Genomic DNA, 11,032 nt, shown 5'->3' with positions numbered 1-11,032 from the left:
TGGGGAGGGGGAGGGGGGGGGCTGCTCGTGCTGACACATTCTCCCTTGTTGCCTGTAAATTATACTCATACAGTCCCTTCTCTTCATTACTTCATTAGTAATTAGCTGTATTAATTGAGCCAGGCTTATATCTTTTGTTATAAATTACACTTTCAGGGTGATCATGCAACACAAAGCCAAAACAAGCCTCTACTTTTACACTTCAGTATAGCCTTTTATACAATTAACCATATCTAGAACAGGGTGGAATTCCTACCTGATTTAAAATATTCATTAGCTTTGTTGGTCATAAAATATGTACCAGGCAGGATGACATCATAAATTGGCTTCCCACAATGTGAAGGAATCCAACAAGTTCTATGACCCAAATATATTCTGTTTTGTATTATTATTATTATTATTATTTATTTGTTATTATTTATTATCATTATTTGGGGGGGGGGGGGTAACAAAACATAAAGATACATTAATTAAGTATGGAATAAGTCTTGGAATAAATGGAATAACTGAATTACACATGATCACTGTATCAGAAATACACATACGTAGTTTAGCAATGATCTTTATATTGACATACTGTGATTTTATAGTGTGTCTTCACTGTGAGCCACTCATATGGTCCTATTATGGCCACCGTCCTTCCGCCTTCTTGCACCCTAGCCCTCAGTTGCTGTAGTTGTCACAGGTTTACATTACCTGTAACGGATGTACGACTGTCTCTGACTTACCTATGCCATACATGGTTCCACCATTTGTCATTTTCAGAGCTCAAGACCACATCTCTAGCATTTCTGATAAGTACGACTTCAGTGTCTATATATTCTGTTTGTGTTCCTTCCTTATTCCACTAGCATTATTTCTCCTGTCCAGGAACAAGCTGTAAACACATATCAACTTGCTATGGTTACTCTCATGATTACACTTGAATGTACTCATGAATACACAGTATTAAAAGTACATAAGTAAAGAGAGTGGTCATTCACACTAGCTATACCATTTTGTTTTGGTAATGAAGTTTGACGTTTTTGAGTTTTTGATTTTTGTGTAATGTGGGTGACCTTTGCAGACTTTGTACTTGGTAGAACATAGCATGTGCTTCAGGAAGCTGTATGAAAAAGGAAGAGATATTGCCAATTATATATGCAGTACCAGTTAATTTAGCAAAGTGTTATCCTGCCCCCTGCTGGCAATAATTTATGTACATCAGCATGACACTAGAATGGTCATAGAAATGTAATAGATATCTAGGGATATTTATGTCACAGTCCTTAACATCAACTCACAGGTGTGCAAGAAAATGGTTTTATCCACAAGTAATTTACAAAGCTTACAGTATTACAATTTATTTTTAGATAAACCTGGATGTGGAAAGTTAATCTGAAGTTTATTTTTCCTGAATTTAATTTCTACAATTGAAGAAAGAATTATTACTTGGTAATGTGTTGACTGATATACACAACCTGCTTTTTTCTAGAACAGGAATCCCAGAAGAAATTCTATAATTCTGATAAGAATGAGCAGTTGGAAAATAAATTTATGGACGGATGGATGGAAGTTATATTAATATTGGCAAGGATAAGTCCATGCAAATTACGCCAATTGCAACTGCATTGTAGAGAAAGTGCATTATTATATGTAGTCGTTGTGTCCTTCAGTTTTAACTTCAGTTTTGTCATCTTGACTTAGGATTGTATTATCACCTAAATATAGCACATTAGATACAACCCCAAAAAATTGGGACAGTATGGAAAATGCAAATTAAAAAAATAGTGATTCTGAAATTTACTTGGACTTTTATTTCATTGCAGACAACATGAACCCAAAATAATTCATGTTTTGTCTGGTCAGCTTCATTCAATATTCATTCAATATACATGCATTCCTACGTTTCAGGCCTGAAACACATTCCAAAAAAGTTGGACACTGCAGCATTCACTACTTTGTAATGTTGCCATTACCTCTCATAACACTTAAAAGACGTTTTGGCACTGAGGATATTAAGCAATGAAGCATTTCAGGTGTTATTCTGTCCCATACTTTCTGCAAATACGTCTTAAGGTGTGTGATAGTATGAGGTTCTCCATACATTCTCTATGAGGGACAGGTCAGTATGGGGTTCTCCATACATTCTCTATGAGGGACAAGTCAGTATGGGGTTCTCCATACATTCTCTGTTGGGGACGGGTCAGTGTGGGATTGTCTCTACATTCTCTATTGCGGACAGGTCAGTATGGGGTTCTCCATACATTCTTTATTGCGGACAGGTCAGTATGGGGTTCTCCCTACATTCTCTATTGCGGACAGGTCAGTATGGGGTTCTCCATACATTCTCTATGAGGGGCAGGTCAGTATGGGGTTCTCCATACATTCTCTATGAGGGACAGGTCAGTATGGGGTTCTCCATACATTCTCTATTGGGGACGGGTCAGTATGGGATTGTCTCTACATTCTCTATGTGCAACAGGTCAGTATGGGGTTCTCCCTACATTCTCTATTGCGGACAGGTCAGTATGAGGTTCTCCATACATTCTCTTTTGGGGACGGGTCAGTATGGGGTTCTCCATACATTCTCTATTGCGGACAGGTCAGTATGGGGTTCTCCATACATTCTCTATGAGGGACAGGTCAGTATGGGGTTCTCCATACATTCTCTATGAGGGACAGGTCAGTATGGGGTTCTCCATACATTCTCTATTGGGGACGGGTCAGTGTGGGATTGTCTCTACATTCTCTATGTGCGATAGGTCAGTATGGGGTTCTCCATACATTCTCTGTTGGGGACAGTTAAGTATGGCGTTCTCCATACAGTACATTCTCTATTGGAGACAGGTCAGGACTGCAGGCTGGCCAGTCCAGTACACCTTGCCTCTTCTTCTGCAGCCATGTCTTTATAACACGAGCAGAATGTGGCTTTTCATTGTCTTGAAAAATGCGTCAATATCCCTGGAAAAGATCTCATGTTAATGGCAGCATATGTTGCTCTTCTGCATTAATGGTGCCATCACAGAAGTATAAATTACCTTTGCCAGGGGCACTGACATACCCCAGACCATGACAGACCTTGGCTTTTGGACGTGTTGCTGATAGTCTGGATGGTCCTTTTTGTCTGCAGTGTATGGCATCTGGAAAACTGATTTAGCTGATTACAATACACATTTCCACTGTTTGATGGTCCATCCCAGATGCCTCCAAGTCAACGCTGCTTCTGGACATGGTTAACATAAGGTTTCTTTGTTGCATGGTAAAGTTTGAAGTGGCATTTATGAATGTAACTCTGCATTGTGGTGCTTGGCAAAGGTTTGCCAAAGTAATCCATTGCCCATGTCAGCTATTGATGAATGACAGCTTCTTCGATCTCTTGATGATATATTGTTCAGCTCAGGCTTGTGCCCCTTGCCCTTTTCACATTGAAATTCCTCTAGATTCCTTGAATCATTGAATGATTATTGTGACTATAGAGAGAGAAATATGCAAAGCCCTCCCGATCATTCTTTGGGGAACATTGTTTTCAAACATTTCAACAATTTTCTCATGCATCTGTTGACAAACTGGAGATCCTTTGCCCATCTTTGTTCAGCCTTTCGTTGATACCACTTTTGTACCAAATCATGATCACAGTCATCTGTTGACATCGCCTGTTTGTACCTCATTACTAGCCCTAAATTGCCCCCTTCCCAACTTTTTTTGGAATGTGTTGCACACCTGAAATACAGGAATGGATGTATATTAACAAAATAAATGAAGTTGACCAGACAAAACATGAATTATCTTGGGTTCATACTGCCTGCAATCAAACAAAAGTCAGTTTCAAAATCACTGTTTTTTGTTTTGTTTTATGTTTTGCATTTCCCATACTGTGTCAGATTTAGTTGATTTGAGGTTGTATATTTATTTTTTGATGACAGCTAAGGCCAACCAGCCTGAACAGAAGAGGAGGCTGAGTTTAGCCTCAGGGTGTTTTTATTTGGTTTATTAAGTGTCCCTCAAGATTACGCTGCGGTTTCTTAAGTGCTTCATATATTTCATGTCTACTGGGGGCCAGTGTGTGGCTCAGTGGACTAAACCTCTATGCCTGTGATCAGTGGCGGACTGGGACAATAATTCAGGCCGGGAATTTGACTCCACTCCCAGGCTACCTCTGCTGCTGCAGTCACATTTACCAATAACTTTCACTACATCAATCACACGTTCCAAGACCTGCCTTCTCTTTCTAACCTGGTCTCAATGGACGGTCATTTGCTTATCAGTCAGAAGGGTATGGATATCTGCTTTGTTGACTCTAAGAAAAAAGGTTTCAGCACTTTCTCTATGGATACTGCTTCTCTCATGTTCCTGTACTCTCTGATGGGTATGTTTCCAGGCCTGCATACCTCCTTTGACAAATGCACTGTCACTGCCTAAAGGTTTTGCAAATGCAAGACATACTGAGCAGAATAGAGAGTGATTACTTTCATTGTATGTCAGCCATTTTCTGTTTGTGCCATCTTTTGAATGTAATACATCAGGAATGGCTCTTTCAGATGTTTGAATTGGGTGATACTTAAAAAAAATCTAAATCCTTAGACTGTGGACGGGCAAAATAATCAAAAGAGATATCAAGGCTTTCACTGTCTCCTTCACCTTTCCCTGAATCATTCTCTCTCTCACTCTGCACATCTAGTTGCTCTGCAATATGAAATAAGCGGGTTCAATAATCTGTATTTATAATTGTGCAGCCATCAGTTGTATGTCCTCAAAATCACAGTCCTATTACTGATCTTATAAATCATAAAAAGCACATGTTGTTTAAAAAGTATAGCCTGCTGCCTGCATGTTTAGTTTTGCTTATCTTAAACTTTACCTGAAGGTTCCTGCTCTGACTCAAACGCTGAACTGTCCACCACCTCTAGCTCAACAGCAGGAGCATTTACAGCACTAGTGCTACTGACGCTTCCTTCGTCACCTTTTCAAAATAAATAAACAAACATTGTAGGCTACATATTGTAGACTAGAAATGAAAAATCAAAATAACTAATACTGTATTCTTTTCCATACCATCTACTTGGTTTATTTATTATTTAAAACAATTTGACCCACTAACACTATTCTGTCTACTTTTTATTCATTTTTATTTATTATATAAAAAATATGCTACATGTAGACGAAACGAAACTTGACACAGCACAGCAGCACTTACATATTGTTGCTCGTTTGTTGGTTTAATTTTATCTATTGTGATTATCTAAGTGATTTGGATGAAAGTGTTCGTCTGCCAAATTATTATAAATATAATGTAAATGTAATCTTGACTGACCTGTTCCCTTACTGGCGAACATGGCTGGGATTTTGCAGCAGCTTGCTGCGTCTGCGGCCAGGGCTTTTTTCCTTTTTATACGCTCCCTCTCTGCTCCTCCTCTGCGTTTACGCTCCATTTTTTGAACGATTTAGTCAGATTTACCCTGTCTCTGGATATAGCCAGATATTAGGCAGTGCGTCGCTGACGTTGGGTCATGTGGGAGTGTAATTTTCCCTCCGCCATTGCCTGATTCGTAGATTGAGAGATCCGTCAATTAATTCGTAGTTGCACACCAGCCTATCACATGCCAGGCTGATCGACTGCACAGCGGCAGCCGGCAGGCCAGAACGACCGTCAGGCCACCGGGAAATGTCCCGGTGCTCCCGATGGTCAGTCCGCCCCTGCCTGTGATCAGAAGATCAGCAGTTTAAGCCTGGCCTAGGTATATCTGCAGGTCCTTGAGCAAGGCCCTTAACCCCCAGCTCCCTGGGCACTGCAACAGGTGGCTGCCCTGCATGGCCAGCTTGCTCTCACCTACTGAGATCAGGGTGGGGGTGGCCTAAAGAGAATTTCCCCATATAGATCAGTAAAGTATTAATTATTTATTAACCTAGCAACCTCATCTAATGATCTTTCATTACACGGTGGAGATGATCCTGCTAATTAGAACTGGTTTTATAATCTGTGATAAGAATGAAATCAAAAGAGTTTCTTAATGAGGAAAATATCTTGAGTACTAGTTGGATGGGTGTGTAGTGTTAACACTGTAACATGGACGTGGGAAAATATAAAGACAATTAATTCTGTGTCTTAAGGAATTACTTGATAAGGAGAGAGCCAAGGCAGCTGGAAAGATATTTAAAAGAAACTGAAAAGATTATACCAAGGACAGCCGGGATGAGAACCAGCACAATGCAGAGTTTTTGCACGTCTAGTTGTGATACTATGTTATACACCACTCACCATTCACAGGTGAAGTGGATAATATTGATTATCTCATTATATTGGTACCTGTCAAATGTCCCATTATATATCAGGCAAATGAACACTCAGTTCTTGGAGTTGATGCACAAATGGGCAAGCATAAGGATCTGAGCCACTTTGACGAGGGCTGGATTGTGATGGCTAGAAGACTGGGTCAGAGCATCTCCAAAACAGCAGGTCTTGTGAGGTGTTCCCAGTATCAGTACCTACCAAAAGTGGTCCAAGCAAGGCCAGCCGGTGAACTAGCGACGCGATCATGGGCGGCCAAGGCTCATTGATGCACAGGGGGAGCAAAGGCTAGCCTATTTGGTCTGATCCCACATGAGTGCTTCTCTGAACATGTTAATGCTGTTAATGGTATGATAGACAGGTGTCAGAACACACAGTGCATCACAATTTGTGTAAGGGGCTGTGTATCCACAGCCTGCTCGGAGTACCCATGGTGACCCTTGTCCACTGCCAAAAGCACTTAGAATGGGGATGTGAGTGTCAGAACAGGCACCCGGATGCACTATGGTAAGCCAGCGAAGGTAGTGCGATGCTCTAGGCAATATTCTGCTGGGAATCCTTATGGCAGCCTTCATGGCAATGGTATTCCCCGATGGCAGTGGCCTCTTTCAGCAGCATAATGCACCCTGCCACTCTGCAAAAAAATTCTTCTGGAATAGTTTGAGGAACATGAAAAACGAAGTTAAGGTGTTGACTTGACCGCCAAATTCCCCATGTCTCAGTTTGATCAAGCATCTATAGGATGTGCTGGATAAGCAAGTATTATCCACGGAGGACCCACCTCACAATTTGCAGGACATAGAGGATCTGCTGCTAACGACTTGGTGCCAGATAGCACAGGACACCTTCAGAGGTCTTATGGAGTCCATGCCACGATGGGTCAGAGCTGTTTTGGCGACACAAGGGGGACCTGCACAAAATTAGGAAAGTGGTTTTAATGTTACGGCTGATCGGTGTAAAAAAAAGGACATTTTGTCCTGAGAGAATTGTACATTTTTAACAGAATGTTAACATCAGGTCACGTTGCTGATCTATTCGTTCTCACTATCTATAAATATCTCTACATGTGTTCAGTTGTGAATAAAGACTCTGTTTTCGGAAGGCTTCTGTGATCTATTTTTCCTTAATAGTAGATATAATTAAGCACCATATGAAACATCAACAACATTCAAAATGTTGCTTTCTTCAATAGAATTAGTTGTTGATCGCTAAAATGCTGCATCATCAAGAAATTAATCATTTCCTGGAGTGGTAATCGAGTGTGGGGGCATTCACGTTCTTATGGTCCTGCAGTGATTCGGTCTATTCGTGATGTATTATGGCTTCTTAAAAGTGTAAATATATTATTATTTCTGGTGCTAATGTTAAACGTTGAGCTGATGTTGACTGATGACCATAGAGATGGCACTCCTCCAGAACGTTCTCTCTGGGTCTGATTGTCTCATCCCATTATTACCTCTTTTTTTTCAGGCACAAAACTTTTTTCTGAAGCCAAAGTCTTCTCAAAACATGGCCATAAAATGCTTCAGTTTGGACATTTGTACATCAAGGGAAAGTTTCAGCTTTAATTGGTCATTTGTACAATCTAGTTGCTGGTTTCCATTGCTGTCTAAAACATTCTTAAATGTGCTAGGCAGCTCCAAAGGTGTCAGCACTCTATGTTCTGCTTTCTCATTTTCCAGAATTAATATCAATATAATGACTTACAGAAAATTCAGTTTTCTGAACAATTGTGATCTTTTTCTTCATGATCCTTCCTTGCACTTCTGTCCATCTGACTAATTTCTTGCTTGTCTGCTGGATCCTTTGCTGCTGATGATTGTTCCAAGGAGGCAAAAAAACATTTACAAGTTCTATGTCTTCACCAAAAAAACTACAGATTAAAACTCAAAAAAACTCATTTTCTTTCATTCAGCTTTAGTCCTATCTTTTCCTTTTCTTCATTTACTTTCCTTATAAGTAATATCATCCTGAATTACAGAATTATTGTCGATAAGTGTGATGTCGTCAGTGTACTTAAGGTTCATGTCCATCTGTGGTTTCTTGCCCTTCTCAGTTACCCATTGTGTGTCGGCAATGATATCTCTTGTTCCTCAGCCTTCCTGGAAACCAGCTTAACTATCAGGCTCTTATCTTCATTTGTAAGGATGTACTCTGCGTTGAATGACCTTCGACGTTATTGTACTGGTATGTGATATGACAAAAAAAATTGTATGATTGCACAACTGTAGAAACTGAATGATTTTTTGATAATGAAATGCATCTCTTCCAATCTTTAGGCCACTGAATTGTTCTTTATTAGAGTAACTGGATCAACACTTTGATTCTTCTTCAGATTTTTAGAATATTGAATATCTCTTGGGATACCATCTATCCCCACGACCTCCCTTGTCGGCACTCTTCTCAAGGCTAATCTGATCTCCTCTTCCATTATTGATGGTTCTACAGTGTATCTAACTGCATTAAATATCGCTTGGGTGTTGAGATCTTTGCTGTAGAGGTCTTCGGTGTATTCCTATCTCCGCTTGATCTTTGCTTTTACTTACCCATAGACGTCTTTCAGTATACCCACTTGAGGCTGAAACTTCTTTTTTAATCTCACAGATCTCCAGAAAAAAAGGAATGTTTATTTTCTTCTTCAGTGCCTCTGAAAATATTGTTGTGATATTCATTTTTGTCTTTCCTGGTAGCTTTCTGAAATTCACAATTCAATTTTTAAGGAGATCTTAAATTCCGTGATTTTGTCCTTCTCTTCTCTGCTTCACAACGTTCACTGTGCCTTCTGTTGTTCACCTTGATTTCTTTGGCTCTCTCATTTTGGCCAATGTTTTCTTGGATTCCTTGACGGCTTATTTGAGTTCCACACACAGCTTTGGTAGATCCCGCATCTGTAATTGTCTTCTGATGCTTTCCTTGAAGGCGATAGACATATTCAATGACATGTCTTGAAACTTGGATGGACTTTTTGATATTTTCCTTGTCCTCAGCAACAGAGTATGTTAAGGTAAATCCTGTTATGTTGCAGGATGGGGCAGGAACATCACCTTGGGAGGGATGCACTGTGTTTACTTATGTCTGCTATGGTGGTTAGACGTTTAAACGTTCTTTAAATTGTTCAATTCACATGGAGAAGAGATGGAAAAGGGGAAGGAGAAAGAAAAGTATCCTACTGGGAGAAATTAAATCATAATGTCAAGCAACAGTATTTGTTGATAACTAATAAGGATAAATAGCATAGATTCATATTACTTGGCAGCCTGGATTACAGACCCTAATGTACTGCCTGCACATTTTAAATGATCTCATTTTTGGACTGAGCACATACACGTTGCGTGATTGTTTTATTTTTAAAAATATTTATGCGTAGATCCTCAGGTTAATGTTTTGGACTTAAGTTATGGTTAATATGCAAGTTATAATAATGACACTTCATGGACCCCATCTTGCTCTCAGTTACACACACGTGGGTGAGAGCAAGCCTGGCAGCACTAGGCAGTCACCTGCAGTGGCACTCAGGGAGCTGGGGGTTAAGGACCTTGCTGAAGGGTCTACAAACATAGCATTCATGCCAAGGTCAGGCTTGAAAGCACTGACCTTCCAATTATAGGCACAGAGGTTTAGCCTGCAGAACCAAACACTCACACACTGCCTCACACACTATTTAAATTGCTGTATGTTATGCATGATTGCACAAAAATATCTCTGTTAAAGAATGAGAAGAAAGGCTTTTAAGGTCCTTATTATACTCCTTATAATGTTATAAGTTGCTTCACAAACGATTGAATCAAGGTGTCACGCCCAGCTCGTACGATCCTCGTGTGTGCCACGCCCCCTGATTATTCACATGTGCTTCCCTGGTCGTACCCAGTTGATTATCTTCGCCCAGTCTTGTGTATTTCAGTCCGTGTCTTGCGCTGGTTCCTTGTCCATCATTGATGTTTTTGAGTCAGTGGATATGTCCCGTACCTGATCCCGTAATAAATCCCCAGTTTCCTCCGAATTCCACCTGCTTGCCTGTTTCCTGCCCGCTTGCCTGCCTGTGCGAGCACCCGATCACCACCGATCGTGACACAAGGCATGTGAAAAAGTAAATGTGCCTTAAAGCGATCTGTTCGTGGAAAACACTGAAAATGAATTCATTTTGACTCATACAATGTGGCCTGGCTTCATTGTTTTGTAACTCCATATTGTCTGCAAAAAATAAATCATAAATTCATCAACAGCAATTATTATCCTGCTAGTTATTTTGTCTTTTAAAACTTATCAGAGAGGTACGATTACATGACATCTGCTTTGTTCAACCTGTGAAATTATGACTAGTGTAGCTGAGGGTCAAAAACACTGGTAAATGACTATTGACACAAGCAGAGCTACAACAGCAGATTTCTTGGAACAGTTGTCATTTATAGGGTTGTTCACAGTATGGTGTCTGGCAACAGATTGTATTACTGCATAATTTCAATATTTTCATTGGATTGAAAATACACCTATGGGTTGTTTTACAAAGCAGGATTTCTTGTTTAGCTGGATATCTTGTCAGATTTAAGGTAGTCTGGGCTAAATGTAAGTGAACAAAGATGATGCCTATTTAACTTGGTGTACCTTAAATCCGTCAAGTTATCCAGCTAAACGGTAATCCTGCTGTGAATTTTAAACCTAGGTGTGTTTATGTGGGTTAATATGGAAAGCTGACCAATGTTAAACCACAACACATACACTAAACTGCAGTGTACTGCTTAGCAATCACTGCAAAACACTTGGATT

The sequence above is a fragment of the Brienomyrus brachyistius genome, chromosome 19, assembly GCF_023856365.1.
Source record: "Brienomyrus brachyistius isolate T26 chromosome 19, BBRACH_0.4, whole genome shotgun sequence".
Classification (NCBI taxonomy): Eukaryota; Metazoa; Chordata; class Actinopteri; order Osteoglossiformes; family Mormyridae; genus Brienomyrus; species Brienomyrus brachyistius.
The sequence above is the reverse complement of the archived record's forward strand: the minus strand, read 5'-3'. Positions refer to the sequence as shown.